General features: G+C 38.7%; 1 protein-coding gene across 1 annotated transcript in view; it reads right to left on the reverse strand.

The window, feature by feature from the left end:
- The window catches only part of LOC117435269 (protein-L-isoaspartate O-methyltransferase domain-containing protein 1-like), a 32,720-nt gene extending 17,941 nt beyond the window's left edge, over window positions 1-14,779 (reverse strand). The window contains exon 1 of the mRNA XM_034058311.3: window positions 14,579-14,779. The gene's annotated coding sequence lies outside the window, so the exon portion shown is untranslated. The remainder of the gene's footprint in view (window positions 1-14,578) is intronic.
- Between the last annotated feature and the right edge of the window lie 5,806 nt (window positions 14,780-20,585).

Genomic DNA, 20,585 nt, shown 5'->3' on the forward strand with positions numbered 1-20,585 from the left:
TACATTTACAGCTTTTGCATTTCATTCCTGGCTTTAACCACTATTCAAACAAGCTTACAGCCCATTTATATACTTTTTGAAAACTGATTTCTTGAAATGACATTTAGGTCTGCATCTGTTTTAAAACTATCAATAACGTTCCTCTCCGTTTCTGGTTCACATTTTTTTTGTTTTTTGCATTTTTATTTTTCTAATGCCACTTTCATATTCTACATCTAAAACATAGTGCTCTCTACTATCTTCACTTACAACAGACACTTGTGTCTGTGTAAAGTGGAATTTCAAACTCCAACTCCAATAAACTCATGATAACATCGCCGCAATGTGAGAGACACATTTTGAACTAAGCATAACAAAGGAGCAAAAACCAAATCCAATTACTAAATTAACAATCAACTGATTCTCGTTGTGGAACAAGTACCAATTTCACCCCTAAACACAACATTATTGTGTTTTTATAGTGCAGTATCAGTACGGTTTAAAAAAAAAAATGTTGGACATTTTTTGCATTTAAGTTATTTCATATATTGAAGGGAGGGCTCAACAAGAGACTGAGAAAGGAAGATTTACAGAAAACAACAATTATAATAGTCTAGTACTAGTGGGAGGAGACTCGGTGAATGCAGTAGCTAACTAAAGAGAGGCCTTGTACACACATACACTGCTGTTAACGCGACAACCGTATTAACAAACTGCACTCGCTGCGGTTGTTTGTTGTACACACATGCCTTTCATTACTGAAGTGCGTGCACTCCCTGTTTAAACAAACCACTGAACTCGGGCCATTACTACACGACATTCGTTAGGTTTGTGTGGCGGCAGCATGGAGGCTGTGTTTTTGTTTAGGCTTTTGGAAGAAAGTGCAGTACGTAATCGATCAAGCGCTCATCAAGCACAGCTATGCTCTTTTCTACAAAACCACTCGTTTTATAACTAAATAAATATTAGGCCTGTTATGTGGTTATCTTTTCTAATGTATTTCCTTTTTTTTTGCTGCGAGGAGAGCTGAGGCTTTCTCCGGGAGACGAGACGCTTTAGCTTCGCTTCAGTCCTGCTCCGGCAGCCGAACCTGGGGCGACCTGGGGCGAGCCCATATATTAACGCTACTGTTCAGGGATCGGTGCCACAAATCCATATATATATATATATATATATATATATATATATATATATATTTTTTTTTTTAATAGCCCCTTCTGTTGTTTTTTTTAAAACAAACAATTTTCCGTAAAAGTGTAGTGGTAAATTAAAGCCTATACATAACTTATTTACATGTATGTGTTCTCTGAATTAATATTGGGAAAAAAATATCCTTTTAAAATCGTGTTATACGTATTCACAGGGACGTAAGGGCTAACTAAACATCAGTCGCTATTTGAAGCGTTCTGTTTATTATGGATGTTTGGTTTTCACTGCCATCAGTAACTCCATCCACAGTAATTTCTGAATGTTTTAATTTCAAATGGTGAAGCATTGAACGTGTTTTTGTGGTATGGCAATTTTGTTTGGCATAATTATTTACATACCATGGTTCTCACCCGGTTCCTCAAAATACTTCCAAACGTAGCTTCGCTTCATTCTTTTGTTAGAGATGCCATTTTATTAAAAATATTTAACAAACTTCAGAAAAAACGCTTGTCACTAACTTTATTACCCTGTGGACTTGATGCCATACCACGCCTACTACAGCATGAAAAACAGAGTGCACCAATTAAGTGCCAGATCAACTGAGAATTAAACCCGCCCCAGTGTCAATCTTTCTGTTGCACCAATTAGAAAAGCTACTTGGAGGCAATTGCCAAATCCCTTCCTTTTTATAATATCCGCCTTAACTCTGGCACCACAGCAGTCGGATATGCGACGGACTGACTGTATATGGTAATAAATTACTAAAATGAATACATTAAAAAATATGCATTTGGTCAAATTTGTCACATGACTGATTACACGTCTAGCATATAGGGTTGACCCTGTTGGTTTCCATTAGTTGTAGTCAGTTGCTTCATTTCATCCAGTCCCTGGCAATTACCACTTCCTCTCTGCAACCAGAGATCAGTTGCTAAGATTTTGTGACAATTTTGTTTTTTCCTGTTCAGCACTCTCTGTGAGGGTATTCCTGCCTCACACTGCAGAACTGCAACGTTCAACCCTGGGAGGCCACAAAACAAAATGTAGGTGTTTGGCCAATACAATGGAGGTCTTCTGTTTCTCTTTCTATACGACCCACGTGTCTATATCTGAAGATACTGTATGCTGCATGTATTAGTAGTGTAGTAACCACATTTTACTTCATTTTTCTTTTTTTTTTATTTAAACCTACAGTCATTCTAAACATAATAATAAAAAAATAAAATAAATAATAATAATAATAATCCATCGGACGTCAAATGACCGATATAAATCAGAGTTAAACTCAAGCTTACTGTACCGTCTAATTTCCTGTAGTTCCTTAAAAATGAATAAACGTGAATCAGGTCTGTAAGTTAAATCATTTACTAAATAAGGAATCTATTATTGGTTTTGATGTATCCCAAGACAAATGCACCTACTAAAATTAGCAGGTTTATAACATTACTCAAGAGTCAGTGTAATGAGGAAAAAAGATAAATAAGGAGGCTGTCATACAGTCAGTGATAAGGAAAAACTGTTTATTGTGCCTGCTGATATGCAGACAACATAACAATTGAGATGTTGATCTACAGTAAAATATACTGTATTAGTATTTTGTTGTAGAACAGACTCATCTGCATGCGACACATTCATTGGTAAGTCAAGACTGAGTGAACTGAAGGTGATATCACTTCATACATCTTGCCTAGTTCATCAGAAAAATCAGTTTACAAAGCCATTCAGTAAGTCTTTTTTTAAAAAAAAAAAAACATATGGGCATGTACAGTACACCTATGTTTAAACACACACACATCCATTTATTTTTTGATAAACATTTTCGTAAATGTACTGATTTAATGGTCGTTTCATTTAGTTTATTCATGCAAAAACAAAAATTACATTGGGCTAAATTATTGGCAATGTTCGTTTGGTAAAAAAAAATGTATTCAATCTGCAGTTTAGGTAATTTCATTATATTTCTGAAGTCTATTCAATAAATCAAAGAAACAGACATGACAGTGTTTTCAGTCTTGGGGGGCGGCCCCTGCAATAGTGTACAGGATTAACAGATGGTCCAAGTAGCTTATCAGAAATGATGGCTGCAGAACCTCATTACAGAGTTATATGACATGAGCCAAAGGCAAGAGGAACCCCCTCAGTATCTTTATCTGCACCTTCACATCTGTTAGGCAATGGTATTCTAAATATTGAAGATATCCCTGAATTTAATGGACAACAATACAGTTTGTGCAGTCTTTACATTACGTTTATTTCACAAAGACCAAAAAAATCTAATCCAATTTCCAGCATTACTGCCACACTCTTTGTCCCATTTTCTTATGCCTATCAGCACTGGTGCGTCCTTATAAAAATAACGCATAGAAAAATGGAAATGTTCTTTTTTTTTTTGCATCAATGCTGATGATTTTTTTTTTTTTTTTGGTGAATTGTTATTTAGTTAGTGTGTTAGATTTGGAGTACCCTTAATAAATGATACAAATATATTATGTACAGCAGAAACTCAACCTTTTATTTTCCCCTAAGAGGCAGAGGAGGGGGCAGTATGTTACAAAAAAAAAAAAAAAGCATTGGTGTCCTCACAGTACATGTATTACAATATATTCTATTATTAGGCACTGTCACTAGAAAAATAAATCAAACATCACAACAAAAGGAAATTTTACATACCGCTACAATACGTATGGATTTAAAAGTATGTACTGTATTACAGTTAATGTGTTGTCTCTTTAGTTTTGGCAAGCGATATTTTCAGAATCATATTGTTCTGGGCGTCCGCAGGTAGGTGCAATAGTTCAAAAAAATGTAAAAATGTATATTCAGTTAAGTTTTTTTTTTTTTTTTTTTTTTTTAAATAAACAAATAAAAAGACTACCTCTAATTTTCTCTGAGAGACATCCTCCCTCTCCTATATGTCAAGACGAGTTACACACATACACACACACACTAGGGCTTCTGGCTTTCGGTGTTTTCTTCCGACTTTTCGCCTCTCCTTTACAAATTAATGACGGCTTGGTAGGAACACGTTTCAGAGGATGCATGTTTCAGCCTCCGTTTCCCCGAGTTGCCAGGGGGTTGCAGCAATGAACCAGGATTAATAATAAGACGATTAGAGGGCTCGCGAGTGGCGAATCCAGTAAAAGCACTCGCGTATAGTGCAGGATGCGCCCTATAGTCTGGACGTCGCGAGTCTGAGTCCAGGCTATTCCTTTGCCGACCGAGGACCGGAGCTCCCAGGGGGCGGCGCTCAATTGGCCGAGCGTCGACCGGGGGGATGGAGGGTTAGGTCGGCCAGGGTGTTCTTATCTCACCGCGCACCAGTGACCCCTGTAGTCTGGCCGGGCGCCTGCAGGCTTGCCTGTAAGCTGCCCGAGAGCTGTGTTGTCCTCCGACGCTGTAGCTCTTGGGTGGCTGCATGGTGAGTCTGCAGTGTGAAAAAAAGCGGTCGGCTGACGGCACACGCTTCGGAGGACAGCGTGTGTTCGTCTTCGCCCTCCCAAGTCAGCGCAGGGGTGGTAGCCATTCCAAATTGGGAGAAAAATAATAAAAATAATTGGCAACGACTAAATTTATTTAAAAAAATAAATAAATAATAAGACGATTGGTGATTCCAAATTGGGGAGAATACTGGGGTAAAAATCATTGGCAATGAAAAAAAAAAAAAAAAAAAAAGGCATTACCCTGAAATTTGACCTTTGGCCTTTTTTTGGTCTCAGAATGCATATAAAAATGACCCAATCTTAATTAATTGTTAGTAATTTACTTTACACATCTTAAATAATAAATAGTAAGAAAACAAATTATATATATATATATATATATATATATGATATAATGTTTTTGAAAGCACACTAAGCTGATCAAAAGGATAACAAGCTGGCTGTCCAGAGATTCTTGGGCAGGAGCAGGAATTTTTTTTTCGCTGGCAGGAAATAACTTGTGCGTTCAGTGTGCAGACTACAGGGAGAGAAAGGCAGCGCGACATTAAAGAACTCACACATTCAAACAACCAGGAGCACAAAGAAACCCGGACCAGTCAGGTACCTTATCACTAATTAGATTAAATCATTTTACTGTGTATGTCTTGACGTTCGTTAGTCTGAATTTGATAAATCGGAGTCAATATGGAGGCTAGGGTTACCACTGTTAATTGCCATTTAGGTATGAGCTATACTCTTAAAGCTCCACTGTGCAAAGTTTTTATTTTTATTTTTTTGTAATTTACTCCTTCACAGGATATGATTTCTGAGCATCTATATTTAAATAAAATAACAAACAGAACCCCCGCCCCCCAATGGAGGTGCATTTACAGTATTGGTTTTCATCTGATTTTAGCTTTAGTCTCAGTTGTTAATGTAAATGAGGCTTAGAAGAATTATCATGCAATACAAAACCATGTTACCCGACTACTTTTAAACACCCGAATTAATTCTGTGGATGTCCATGATGGAAGCCTACTTATTTTAAGACAAAGTAGTTTCAAATATGTATTTTTGATATTGTATCTTTTATGTGTTCCCTGAAAAATGGACAAGGGTTGGAACGAGCCAAAATGAAATAATCAGATATGCGTCACACGCGTTTAACCGTCACTGAAGTCAAAATTGTATAAGGTAGGCTGTGCGAGTGCTGACTGTATAAAGTCTAATATACAGTAGCACTGAAAATATGTAAACATGTATGGTCCTCAAAAAATACACATACCAAACATATCTGGTATGACATAAATAACAAATACTTTTAGTCTTAATGAGGAGTCTGTTGTTAACAAAACAACCTCCACAACGAGCAGGAAGTTAGTCATCTCTAACAAACCCAAATTAAATACTGAGCTAACCTCCTTAATGTTTTGTCATCAGTAACAAACAACATGTGGCTACAGGAAGGAAATGCTAAAGCATTAAAGAATAAGGTGCAAACTGCAGCAACACAAAGGGGTTAAACTGTGACTCTTTCATCTGCTGCCATCTTCACCTCACTGAGCTTCGATTAACACCTACTGTACACTAAACCTTCATCACACTTCAGAGAACAAAGCGCAAATGTAAAATAAAACCTGAGCTGTTACTGGTCCGACTGCACTTAGGCGATATTCACTCCAAGGTCGGCAGTAAATCTTGCCTACAGCACAGCAAGTGATTAGGTACCAGGCAGTAATAAAAAGGATTTGATTTTATTATTATTTGTTTATTTAGCAGACACCTTTGTCCAAGGCGACTTACAGAGACTAGGGAGTGTGAACTATGCATCAGCTGCAGAGTCACTTACAACTACGTCTCACCCGAAAGACGGAGCACAAGGAGGTTAAGTGACTTGCTCAGGGTCACACAATGAGTCAGTGGCTGAGGTGGGATTTGAACCGGGGACCTCCTGGTTACAACCAATCGGCAATAAAAGTAAAATAAACAACAACCAACTGAGCAAAAGAAGAAAAAAAAGGAAGAAAAAAAAGAAGGGAGTAAGTAATCACATGCCAATATGAAATAAAAGCCATGATTGCTACCGGGGGCTAATAGACACAAGTTTGTCTATTTTGCCTCAGTATAGCATATCTGATCTATTTTATAGATTGAATATGCTGACCAGCTAAGTTAATGCATTAGGCACAAAACAAAACAAAACAAAAAAAGCAGACAGAAAGCAGTGCTTTAAAGACACACTGTTAATGCCCTCAACTTCAAATGTACAAAGAAACAGCCCAGGATCACAGACTCTTAATGTCTCATTATTTAATTAAATATCAAATACAATGCCTTGAAGGAAATGAAATGATTTTCAGAATAACATTGACCAGCCTATTTCATTCACATCCAGATGAGACCACATAGGCCTATAAAATGTTATTGAATTTCTGGATGAGAAATAACTAATATAAATAACTTCTTTTAAAATAAGGTGGTTGGCCAACATCAGGATGTTTGTGTTTAACTTTCAACTCTTATTGGCTTTGAGTGTTCCTAAAATGCAGCTAAAATGCATTGCATACAGTACATATTACAAATGAACAATGAAGAAGATGAAGAAAGGTGTACTATGTAGAATTGTTCATATTAAAAAAAAAAAATTAAAAAAATTAGTAACGTAAGTAACTACAAACTAAAATGTATTTTTGGGGCATACTGTAAAAATGATATGTTCAAATACTGTGTATCATGGATATGGCCAGAGAATCATACAGGTTTGTATTTTTGTTCCAGAAACCATGACCACAATGTAACAGCCAAGGTCAAAGTGAAAGGTACTGTTAGACATTCCTGTGCAGTTTCCATGGTTTATTAGATATTAACCTAGGTGTTGAAACTATCGACAATAGAAGGGACAGTTTTGGATGTTTCAAAAACTGTCACAGTTATTAGACACAGTAACAGTGTAGAGACATAACATGTATTCTATTTATTATTAATGCAAGATTAATAAAAGTACAAGTAGCTTCAGTCATCCTGACCCAATATATCGTAAATTGCTGTCTCTTACCGGTAGGTTGTGTATGCAACTGTTTCCACAAATACCAGTAAATGTGTATTACCATATAATCATGCAAATAAGTGCATTACTCTTGTACTCTATTGGATTCATAAGCCCACACATCATGAGTATACTGTGAGCCATCATGTTTGAAAATATATGCAAATACAACAGGTGGAAGTTAAATTAAATACATTTGCATTGTTGTACAGCATTATGGTAAAATGAAATACAATTGTTTTTAGCTAAATAAATGACAGCATAACTGTGTCTAAAACATACTTTTTATAAATTTAAATGGTGTTTAGTGTTGTTTTCTTTAAGTTGCTGTAGCCTTCCTGTAATATCCCTGAACCTCCACACACAATTTATTTTTCAATAGAATATTGGGGGAACTGACACACAGCTTGGTATTTCATAGATAGTAGCTGATCACAAATCAGGATATATAAAAAGGCAATGTCTCAGGCGGTGGCCTGTCAACCTCAACAAATGTGTTGTGTGTATCTGCATTTGTAGCATTACCTACAAGATTTTTACAGAAAAAAAAGCATTGCCCTGAAAAAAAAAGTTCAAAATTACGCGGCAGAAGTCCAGTCCGTAAAACTGTGCTCTCTGTTTTTCCCATGACACAAGACCAAAATCTTCTCTCAGTCCCAGTGTAAATCTCAGAATTTAAAACATACCCCATGTTCGATTCACCAAGCTGAAAAGATGTGAACCCAAACTTCACAGGCTTACCGTTCATATACTGTTTGAAGCCTAATAGATTTTTTGCTGGAATCACTCCCTTATCAATTGACAGCTCCCATTCAGTCAGAAGTTGAACATTTGTTATCAGCTTGTTCATCAATTGCAGAACCTTGTACAGCTTGGATTTTCTACTGTCTCAAATGCAAAAAATCCATATTACTGTAAACCGATTTATTTATTCATCACCATTCGGCAACCCAGAGTGTCAAATTGAAATTGCTTTGACAACCAGTACGATTCGTATAGCCTCTTCACCACACAATGCTCCATTGATAGCCTAATTCCCAAAAAAGCTTTTATTTTTTACGTTAGTGAGTGTCCACATCTTGCTAATTGCTTTATTAGGATGCTTTCTGATAACTTGATCGACGTTCCTGTTCATATTTATTACCAAGATTTCCCAAGTATCGTCACCCTACATAAGATTGAAAAATGACAGAGCATCAGACGATTTGGAGATACATACAGGAATATTTCTACAACTTGCCATTTCCTTGAAGAAAGTGCCTGTCAGAATGGTTCCTGTCACTTTATTCCACTGATTATAGTGGAGACCGGATCTATAGATTTACTATGTAGTAAACCCCTTAAAATCTTCCTGAGGTTGAACTGAAATCTAAAACTCAATCAGACAACCCGCTACTTGACTTTTCACTAGTTCACCACAAATATCAACCTTTATTAGTCACTGTGTACATTTTCATAGCTGTCAAATCTCACCTCAGAAACACTTCAAAGAACCCGCTTACAATCATGATAAAAAAAAAAAAGAAATCCTACTGGCCAATTTGCAATGATTGACACTCCCTTTCTGTATGACTGCTGATGTTAACAAATCAAAGCTTTACATAAAGCTTTTACCGATCTGGCAACACATGATGCTTGCAAGCTGCATTTTTGGCTCGTGGTGTATTTGTGCTCATTCGAGCAAGGCTCTTTAGCAGCTTCTGGTGTACAGGGGCGGGTGTGCGTGCGTCAGGCCGATTTTAGCGGCTTGTGGCGTTTATAGACTTAAGTATCTGTGAGCACTAAAACCAGTCCCTCATGTATTTCATTTGCATCCCTACAGTACTGTGGAAAACAAATGTACATCTTTGCAGCCAAACTACAGTACACACTTCTAACCAGTCCTTATGTTTAAGGCCCTGTGTTAATCGCGATTTCATGGGCTGCGCGGAAACTGTGAAATTAGCCCAATACCGTGATTTTACAATATTCTTAAGAAATAAAAATAAATTATTTCATAATTATTAAAATCACAATCACATTAACGAAACTGTACAGCTCTGCTGTGTGCCTAGGGTTGCCACCTTTTCCACAGACCAAAGCTGAACATATTTCTCAGTCTAGGTCTATCAAAACTGCAGTATACTGTAATACAGTCTAACACAATACCACCAGATCTCGGTACAAATCAATAATCATGCAGTATACACAGTATTGTGCTCTTGATATTTCTAGCACTCGATCTTGCAAGCCAGAAAAATAGTAGCTATATCTTGGTAGGTTAGAGGCTAATCTTATCTGAGACAAGTAGCTGTGGCAAATCAATGCCATTTCTGAAGCAAAGATCCTGTCAACGTGCCTTTTTTTTTTCTTTTTTTTTTTTTTTTTTTTTTTTTTTTTTACAAATAATTTCTGAGCAGGAAAAGCTTGTTTGTGACGGTCAGAATTAGTTTAGAGCCATTGTGTCATGGCAAATTTCATTCATAAAATATCAGTAACTGGAAAGGATTATTAACTGCAATACACTTTAACGGTAGGCATTTGATAACTCTCAGTTTTAAAACTTAGCTATGGTTCATTAGCATAACACAGTGGAATGATCAGAGTATCATGTATTAATTGTAGGACAGTATTGCACTTGTGAAAACTTTAACAATAAAGCCAAAACCAAAACACTTTAAATTTAAAACTGATTAATAGACTAGCAAGCACAGGCAAAATCAGCTTTTTTTATACGGTGCTGAACTAATTTATTTAGGGACTTTGCGATACCTGCACCGTGGATAGTAGTATCTACAATAACAATCCAAAGCAAATTTGCACCATTGTTACAGATTTCTGGCATAAACAATTTTGGCTGCTACTTAATTAACCCCTTGTAAAATAAATAAATACAAACAAAACTGCTTAACCTAAAAAAGAATAGTCCTACAGGTACCACAGTAGCAGGTGCATTTTACACACCCTCAGAGTTTCTGATCGCATCATAAATTCCAGATTTCCTAAATCCATTGATGGAAATGTCTGGACTGCTTTTAATTTTTTTCAAGCAAATTGGCTTCATCACTCACTGCCATTCTCATATTCACTTTGACATCCGACACATTCTTTCCCTTGTCCAGCATGTGCTTCTTTAACCTGTGTTGCATACCACCAGTCTGTCAGAGGGCAGGATCGCACACTGTATGCCACACTCATTGGCGATCCAATCCAAACAGCCAATAAAGCCAAAATAAATTCCACTCCAAAAAATCCCATTATATGGTATGTCAAAGAAAATATTAAAGGAAGGTTGGTGTTTCTTATGCGTTTCACTTAAAACATTAGGGCGTCCGGGTTTGTTAATTCCTGCCACAGGGACACAGATGCCAATACCCTATGTGTGCCTGTGTGTACTATTTCGCCATGCACATAGTGCTGTGCAGTGATTATGTCATGTGACTATATGCAGTCTAGGCAGGAAATTAATATACTGCACACTGTAAACAAGAAAATGGATGTCTCTTAAAAAGGCAGTGTCTGCAGCAGATCACGTAAAGCAGTATCCAGCAGGAGTTTTACACAGTGATGTATGTCCTGCAACATTACTGTAGATCACTACAGAGAATCGGCTGTTGACAGGCATTTAGATTCAAGTATTCACGAACGAGAAAGGCAGAAATCCAGAGCAGTACTGCGACTGTTTTACTCGCAAAGAAGAAAAAAAAAAAAAAAAAGACTTCCATGTTCCAAAAGTCCACTGAAAACCGTGAAGCACGAAACACATTACATTTAGACCCGACAGAGGCGTTTGTTTGCACGAATATCCTTCTTGAAAAATTGGACAACCAAAAAGTATGTATATTCTTCAGACTGAGTGTAGCAAATGGTGGAGTGATTCCTTCATCAGCCCAGCTGAGACATGAACACTTACCTAAAGTTGCAGGACATCACAAGCAGGAGATTATGGAATTGGTAAAACAGTCTGGTTTTTTGTCAGTGGTCGCACTGACGAGTCGACTGGTGCGCAAGATCAGTTTGGTTTTTTTACACATTGTATTTGTTTTGCAAGACCTAAGGTGAACATGCATCTGATGTACTAGAACTGAAAGCTGTCCTTGCAGATTTACCTACAGGCTGTTAATTACAACACCATTTTACAAGCTATTGTAAAGTGCATGAATAACTTTGATGTTGATGTCAGTGCATTTATCTCTATATTTGATGTTTAAAAAAATAATAATAATCTGTACACATAATTTATAAAATAGTTCAGTGCACATTCTGTGAAATACAATACTTTACCCGTGACACTGCAGTGAATTTTAAAGAAAATTTCAGGGATTTTCACAGGGTCTTAGTGTTACTGATTCTATTCCTGAATTAGCCTATACCGGCTTGTAAAATAAGTGGTCATGCAGAGGGTAGCATTCATCTCAAGTGTTTGCTTTGAAATGAATCTCCATTTAGATAGCTCTATCAGATTCAGAATGTTTTGCAAAAACAGTAAAAAATAAAAAAAAATAAAAAAAAATTCTAAAAACAATTGTTTCCAGAAACTATGCAATTCCATAGATTTTATATTTATTATTTTTGTACTATTATTATTATTATAATAGTATTGCGATGCGTATCATATAGTGAAGACACTGCAGATACACAGCCCTAATCAGGAGTGCTGCAAAAACATTAATGTGGGACAGCAACAGCAGATAGAAAATACAGATATATTGACGTACTAGAAAAAAGAATCCCAAGTTTACTGTTGTTTACGTTGCCTTTCATTTATGTTTAGCACTTCCCATGTGTTCTACAATGGTCTGCCTACGAGTGTAATCTACAGCCTTGCTGCACAAAACAGCACATTACCATCAATATGAAATTCGTCCTTGCCAAACTCATTGATCCGATCTTTAGGGATGATTGTTAATTGTTTTCGGCATCTTTGAACAGCTCTGGATACTGACTGAAGTAAACCGAAGCCTCATTCAACACTGAACTTGAATACCGGAAGCAGTTTTATTAGACAGGTATGTTTACATAAATTTAAAGCAAAGTTGCCTGTGTTAATGTTTATATATGGTATGTGTATTGATTTGGTTATTTTGAAACAAACAAAAAAAGCTTTGCATGTTTTTTGCCCCTCCTCAAATGTAAAACAAAAAAAATCTTTGACATCATAGAAAATCCTAGTTTTTCCGTGTTAGCATAGAAAATCAAATTGGTAATGTGAGGCGAAAAGGCGGCCTGTCTGCTTTGCATTCATACAAAGGCCGGCCCTGGTCTCGGATTGCAGGCCCTGGGCCCACACTGACACTGGGCTGCCTTTTCTTTAAGGTGCCAATACTTTTGTCTGCGACCGTACATATGTTAGTAGAATTCATAGTTACTTGTAAATGAGTTTGCTGTATATAACCCATGCTAAAGTAAATGAAAAGATGGCTCCCAGTTCACTGTATCAGAATGTGACAAAATTACCAGGCTTGTCAATTAGTACATTATTTTATTTCCAAAATTGCAGTTCCCAAGCTGCATTGTTTTCAGAGATATGGAGTATTTACAGATTACATGTATAATTAGCCTGTATGCTGAAAGTGACTGCTGTAACGGGTAATGTATTTTAGGCAATGAAATCGAGTACTTTACAATTGTGTATTGTACTGCCTGTCAGTCACATTGTGCACCAATGCTGCCCATGCTTAATACAAGTAACCAAAAAGTAATGTGGAGATACTGCTGTCAAGCTAGTGACATAAATCCAAAAATAAACTAAACCTGTGTTGGCATTTCATCATTGGGTGACAAAACTGTTCAGGACACCAAGGATGAAGAGTACTATAAATAATCTATTTACAGTTCATTGCTTGTGTTCTACAGTAGTTATCACTTGTAGCAAAACTCAGCCTTACTACACTACAATAACCTTCTCCCAGTTCTTCTATGGTGTAATGCTTAACTCTTTGATAGTGGGACATTACTATTTAATTCAACAGGGGTTTCACTTCTACTCTGTACTATGCTGGGATTTTTGCAAAAACATTTATTCACCATCCCTAACTGCAGCAGTGTACTTTGGAAAAACTTTTCATTGACGCAATCACAGTAGCAACAAAAGGTCTACACAAAGCATTGCGATTATGTATAGCTAGTATCCTACAATCTAACTTAGAATTTGGCATTGAAATAAATAATTACACGTTAGAAAAGAAAATGTATACAGTATGTTTAAAATCTGCTGCAAATTTTAAAATGCAAATGCAAAGTGGAGGTTTTGCAATGATTGTTGCAAAAAATACAATTTACAACTAATATAACTGCATCAAAAGTTAACGATGCAGATGTATTCCTTTTAGTTGGATTAGTTATGCCATGTTGATCAAGATACACCATTTATATAGTACACTAATTTAAAGCGTCAATTTAAGACGAATGAACAATATCAACCTAAACTCACCGGGGACTGTTATTCTAAGCTCCCAACAATGTAATACAAACAAACCTTAAAACAAATATTACATTTTATTATATAGACTACTCTGACCACAACTAATCGGGCCTGTGCCAAAAAAATTATTAAAGTATACTGTGAAGTCAAAATATTTTGTTTTTTATTTTAACAGACACTCACTCGTCTGATATCATTAACAATAATAATAATAATAATAATAATAATAATAATAATAATAATAGCACCTGAAATTGAAGTCACAAAAAACTACATAATTTAACAGCTTCACGTAGGTACTTCCCCTGGAACCACACACCGCCGGCACGTACTGTATATTTTGACTGGGACTATTTTAAATATAATTTTCATTTGATAAACTGAAATAAAATTAAACAAATTAAACGAAATGTGTGTTCACAATGTATATTTTACTGCATGAAATCCTTTTTTTTTTCTTACAATAATTATTTCTGACCTCCACGTCTCCAGACAGTCTTTACACAAGTCAGACGTGCTACTTTGTCTAAGAAAAACAACAAAATGTCGACATCAGTATTTTGTTTTTAAATAATCACTCACCTATTTGTATTGCTTGCAGTCAGCAGCCAACCGTTATAAAACTGCACGATCCAGAGAAATCTACAGATATATTGAATTGGAATACATGAAGAATGTATGTGTTTTTTAAAAAAAGAGTTATGTTTAGTTCAGTGTCTTTTAAACGCCAAAGAAACAGCTGGGAGGAAGTAAACACAAAGTCACGTGGTCGTCAGCAAATGGAGCTGCAGAGCTGGCAAACTGGGGTCTTTAAACATGCAGTGTGTTTTTACTTTTGGCCAAATGGGGGCTTCGGGAAACGGTGCATAAATGCTAATGTGAAGGATCTCTTCGATATAAATTAAACTATACCAGACCAAAGGAAATTGCAGTACAGTGTGAGATTAAGAATTTAAGGGAGGGTTCATGTACTTAGCTTTTTGTTCTTAAAATGCAGAAATCTTTAATTAAATAGAAGGCTTTAAACACCACCAAACTAGATGTTACTGTATGTCTTCTATAAATAAAATGTTAAATACCCCCTGGATTTCCTCTGGAATATGTTTTCATAATGACCTACCTTATCTAAAACAGTACATTGTAAAATGTCTGTTTTTTCATAAAATTGTTGTTACTAACAAGTAAATTGTAACACCTCTGGAGTCTGACACCCCCATCACAGAACTGTTAAGGTTGAGAAGTGTTCACATGCAGACACTGCTACTGCTCTGCTGCCTGGTAAGCTTGCCTTGTGGTGATATTTTTTCTTATAACTGGTGGAGTAATGTATGCTTTGAGTAGAAAAACAAAGAAGGGATGATCTCCAGTATGAATTGAGTAACTCACTGATTGTTTCAAACCACAGTTAAGAGGCATTGCATTTCAACATTCCATTATAAGTCTATTTATTTATTTATTTATTTATTTTTTCCGTATGCCTTTGTGTCAATTTGTAATAATAATGCAGTATAGAGAATGTTTTAAATCTACTCAACTATGCAACCAACATTTGTTATGCAGTCCTGCTAGAAAGTCCTGAAGAAACACGTAATACACTTTTATAAAAGTGGATCCACCTTTCAATTTGAGTCACATCAGACCTGATTGAAATGACTTGGCTGGAGTATTCAATACACAAACGAGTCTGCCCAATACACAAATGACTACCATATGCTCCAGAATAACTAGCTGCAGAATTTACTTTGAGCAGGCAGGGCACACAATCAATTTCTAAGCAGTTCAGCCGAAACCACAGTTACCAGCTACCCAGTTGATATTGCAATGCTTATGGTTTCATGTTTTGTTAAATTCGTGTAAAAGAAAACAATACATTATAATTTTAAACTATATTGTGGGTCACAGTAACTTTGTCATTGATATTAAATGTTTGTATTACATTGCAAATGAATAGACATTAGATCAGGGGTCTCCAACCCTGGTCCTGGAGAGCCCCTATCCAGCAGGTTTTATTGGTGTCTTTACATCATCAGTAGCTAAAGATCTGGAACACCTGTTAATCTTGACTAATTAAGCCAATAACTGGTTCAGTTAAGTAACTGAGAGATTGGCTGAAACGAAAACCAGCAGCCACAGTAGCTCTCCAGGACCAGGGTTGGAGACCCCTGGAGTAGATTCTAGTACTTCCTTTCACCTTTGTGTAGTGCTCCAGATAAGGTTTTGGGCCATTGAGTAATTTACTCTCCAATTTAGTTTGATATTAAATAGGGGCAAGTCATGTTGCAGTTGTATAATGTAGCATTTGCGTTCCACAAAGTCCTTGTGACAGGACAGCATCACTGGCCAGGCTATTAGGACCAGGAAGCAAGACTCAGACACAGAAGTTGCAGTCAAGCACTAATGTGCGTGTTTAATTAACAAATAAAACACAGAAACAAACACTAACAAAACAAAATAACAGGCGGAACAGCCAAAACAAAAGGTCAGCAAAAACACTCACAAACGTAAACATACACAAACGAGACGGGCCAGCGCGGACACGAAAAACACCTTCACCTCTCACCTATTTATATACCAGTGGCTGGAGCCTTAATTAATTATTTAATCACTTATTCAATTCACGGCCCCAGCCACATTCGCATGTGTTTTGATAGGGAGAAATTTAATATCCTCCCTGCCAACCTATTATTTCCCACACCAACACATACACACATGCCTTGGCAGGGCTTTCCCCCCTGCCACACTGCCACATACCTCCCCCCTATGTGACCAGCACACATGGCCGCCATTGGCCACCTCTCCCCCTAAAACACAACCCCCCTCCCCTCATGTCTGTCTTTCCCCATGTGGATCCTTGTTGGTGATCAGGGCTGTCGTGGCGGTCTCCTCACCTTCTTCTGCCGGGGTGTGCCCATGGCTGACAGTGGGGCAAGTTATTCCGGCAACAAAAATGCTGCTAGTGGCAATGCTTGTGGGGCACTCCGGCAGCAGAAATGCTGCCTCCTCCAGACCTGCGGCCAGTAGTGGCACTGGCAATGCTGAGTGGTGCGGGGCACCAGCCCTGGCAATGCTGTCTGCAGTAATGCGGACAGCGGAAATGCTGGCTCTTCCGGACATGCAGATAGCAGTGGCAACACTGGCAGTGGAAATGCTGACAGCAGTGCGGGGCACTCCGGAAACAGCAACGCCGGCAGTGGCAATACTGACAGTGGAAATGTTGGCTCCTTCAGATGTGCAGCCAGCAGTGGCAATGCTGGCACTAGAGATAGCGGGGCTTCCCCCTGTGGCACTGCAGATAGCGGTGCTTCCCCCTGTGGCACTGCAGACAGCGGTGCTTCTCCCTGTGGCGCTGCAGACAGCGGGGCTTCTCCCTGTGGTGCTCGAGACAGCGGGGCTTCTCCCTGTGGTGCTGGGGAGAATGGGGCTTGCCACTGTGGCGCTGCAGACAGCAGGGCTTCCCCCTGTGGCGCTTCTCCCTGTTGTGCTAGAGACAGCGGGGCTTCTCCCTGTGGCGCTGCAGACAGCAGGGCTTCCCCCTGTGGCGCTTCTCCCTGTGGTGCTCGAGACAGCGGGGCTTCTCCCTGTGGTGCTGGAGACAGCTGGGCTTCTCCCTGTGGTGCTGAAGAGAGCGGGGCTTCTCCCTGTGGTGCTGGAGACAGCGGGGCTTCTCCCTGTGGTGCTGGAGACAGTGGGGCTTCTCCCTGTGGTGCTGGAGACAACGGGGCTTCTCCCTGTGGTGCTGGAGACAGCGGGGCTTCTCCCTGTCATCGAGCGTGGTTGAACGCACTAATAGAACGTTAAAAGAAACGTTTACAAAACTATTGGGTGATCTGGGCAGAGATTGGGTCTCCATGATACCCTGGTCTCTGCTGAAACTGAGGGCCACACCGTCCAATTCAACTGGTGTGTCCCCATATGAACTTATGATGGGCTGACGGATGTGGCTGCCAATGGATCCGGTAGTACAGACCGATGGAGTCATGGTATTGGCATGAGATGGTGAGGTCAAGTTCCTCCGGGAACTCGGTAAGCACTTACAGGTAATTCGTGAGATTGCTGCACAACAGCAGGAGAAAGTGAATATAAAAATGAGATGAAACATATACCGCAAACTGAGTACCAGGTAGGGGATCAAGTGTTGTTGACCCAATATGTGAATCAAGGTCTATCGTCATGATGGACTGGACCATATATGGTCCTTATGACCACATCTACCAGTGTGTGTATTCAGAAGGGGAACAGGGGACAATGGGTTCATAAAACACAGACTAAACTGTATGAACATTAATGTATTATGTGTTATCTCATTACAGAGCAGTCAACAAGGGGCAAGACTGCTGAGTTAACCTCATATTTTTCTTTCTCAGATTGAGCTCCAACGATTGTCAGAAGGGTCCAGACTTGGAACCTATCCCACAATGGGTTGGTATGGCGAGAGACTACCCCTTTGATGCTTGTACACACATTCTCCTCAACTCCATGGGTACATTTACAGGTCCTCAGTCTCCAACCATACTTTATTTGTCATCCGTTTCACATACCCACAATGTCAAGGACATCTCGCCTTTAAAAACAATATAACTGCGATTATGAGATGGCTGCCTCACTCATATGGTCCTGAGAATCCCTATGGGGTGTGGCAGCTTGGGATGCTATGCACCGTTACATATGGAAGATTAATACACAGGGAAAACAAGTGTCCTCCATACCCATCTACTTTTGAATCCCCACCACACGGGCTTATTGAAATTGGAGAATTGGCTGTTCGTCCTGTGAACAGGCTGGCTGAGTGATGATGTCAGCCCGAGGAAAGGAAACACACAGTACTGCGAGGTGATGTGGTGAATTGAATGCGCTGCTGCGCGGTTTATTATCAAACAGACAGAAAATAAAAGGTTTGTAACACAAAACACAAAACAAAACGGTGCATTGGCCAAAGTAAATAGACAGACAAACAAAGTGGACGAACACTAAACAAGTACCGAGCTGGAGCTTCCAGCACGAAATAGCAATTGTTATTTTTATAAATCTCCTTCTCTCTCACCCGTTCTCCACTCACGAACACACAACCCTGAGTGAGTGCTTTGTGCATCTATATATACTGTTTGTTGTGCCGGGATTCAATTACTAATTAATTATTCACTTGAATCCCAGCACACAAATTAATTCTGTGAACCCAGTGCTCACATATTAAATATTTTAAATGCACGTGAAGTGAAGTGCAATCCCCGTGCCTAAATACAATTATACATTTTAAACACTCGTGCTCATTACTCACATTATATCCCGTGTACCAACTACAATACACCAAAATTAACACACGCAACATATAACACACAAATGCACACAGGGGCGGGGCACATTGCCACAGTCCTCTAGCTATGCACCAAGGTAACCATGTATATACATTGGCCACTGTTGGCTGGGTTGGTATTGGTTCTATGTACTCTGTCGATTGTTGTATGTATAGGAGGCTGTGTGGTCCAGCGGTTAAAGAAAAGGGCTTGTAACCAGGAGGTCCCCGGTTCAAATCCCACCTCAGCCACTGACTCATTGTGTGACCCTGAGCAAGTCACTTAACCTCCTTGTGCTCTGTCTTTCGGGTGAGACGTAATTGTAAGTGACTATGCAGCTGATGCATAGTTCACACACCCTAGTCTCTGTAAGTCGCCTTGGATAAAGGCGTCTGCTAAATAAACTAATAATAATAATAATAATAAAATAATAATGTACATGTGATGGGAAGCTTAATACCACTAATTTGCAAATGCAAGTTATAGTAAAACCTTTTCGTGGGTTTGAACAAATTGTACAGCAGAATTGCTCATTGGTGATAGAACTCATCTCTCTATACGACATCACCAATGTATTACTAATGTTTCATATTGTGTTTATGTTAATACCACACTTACTTTAGGATCCAGAACCATACATACCTTACCTCGCTTGTATGTCTCTAATGATGAGGATGGACCTGCCAATTTCTTGTACACCATCGATCACGCAGCCCTATTTCAAGCAATACAGAAGATAAGAAAGGCCCTAGAAAGGGCCCAACATGAGGCAATGATGATGGAGGTGCACACTAGCATGGCTCAGGCAGAAGCGAAGGTTGGTAGGTCTCGGGCATCCTCCGATACTTGGGGATTTTTTACCTAGAGCAAAAGTTGATTGGTTCGGATGGTGGATCTTTAGGGTCTCTTATCACTTTGGTACTGGTCCTTGTCCTGTACTGCCGCATGCATTGCACCCTCCGTCATCATCGACAGTCACAGAGAACGGTCTGGACTGTGAAGGATGCTCTTTTGTGAATATAAGTCACTATTAGCCATGTGCTGGTAACCTCTGTCTATATAGTGCAGAAGATTGCCCTGGTTGGCCTCATGGGCCTATTATTATAGTGTATCTTGAGAAGGGGAGTATAGAGTGCTGATATGTACAATTTGAAGGTCAATGCCTTTTGGCTCACTTCCAGTATAACTGTTTTGTAACTTGCCTATACTGGCTTCTTGTTTTTAATGCTGATGTATCCTCAGCTTATCTAACTTAGTAGATACGCGCCTTGCATGAAGTGCACATAGGCTTGTTTGTG

This window comes from Acipenser ruthenus, chromosome 3, assembly GCF_902713425.1.
Source record: "Acipenser ruthenus chromosome 3, fAciRut3.2 maternal haplotype, whole genome shotgun sequence".
In the NCBI taxonomy this organism is placed as follows: domain Eukaryota; kingdom Metazoa; phylum Chordata; class Actinopteri; order Acipenseriformes; family Acipenseridae; genus Acipenser; species Acipenser ruthenus.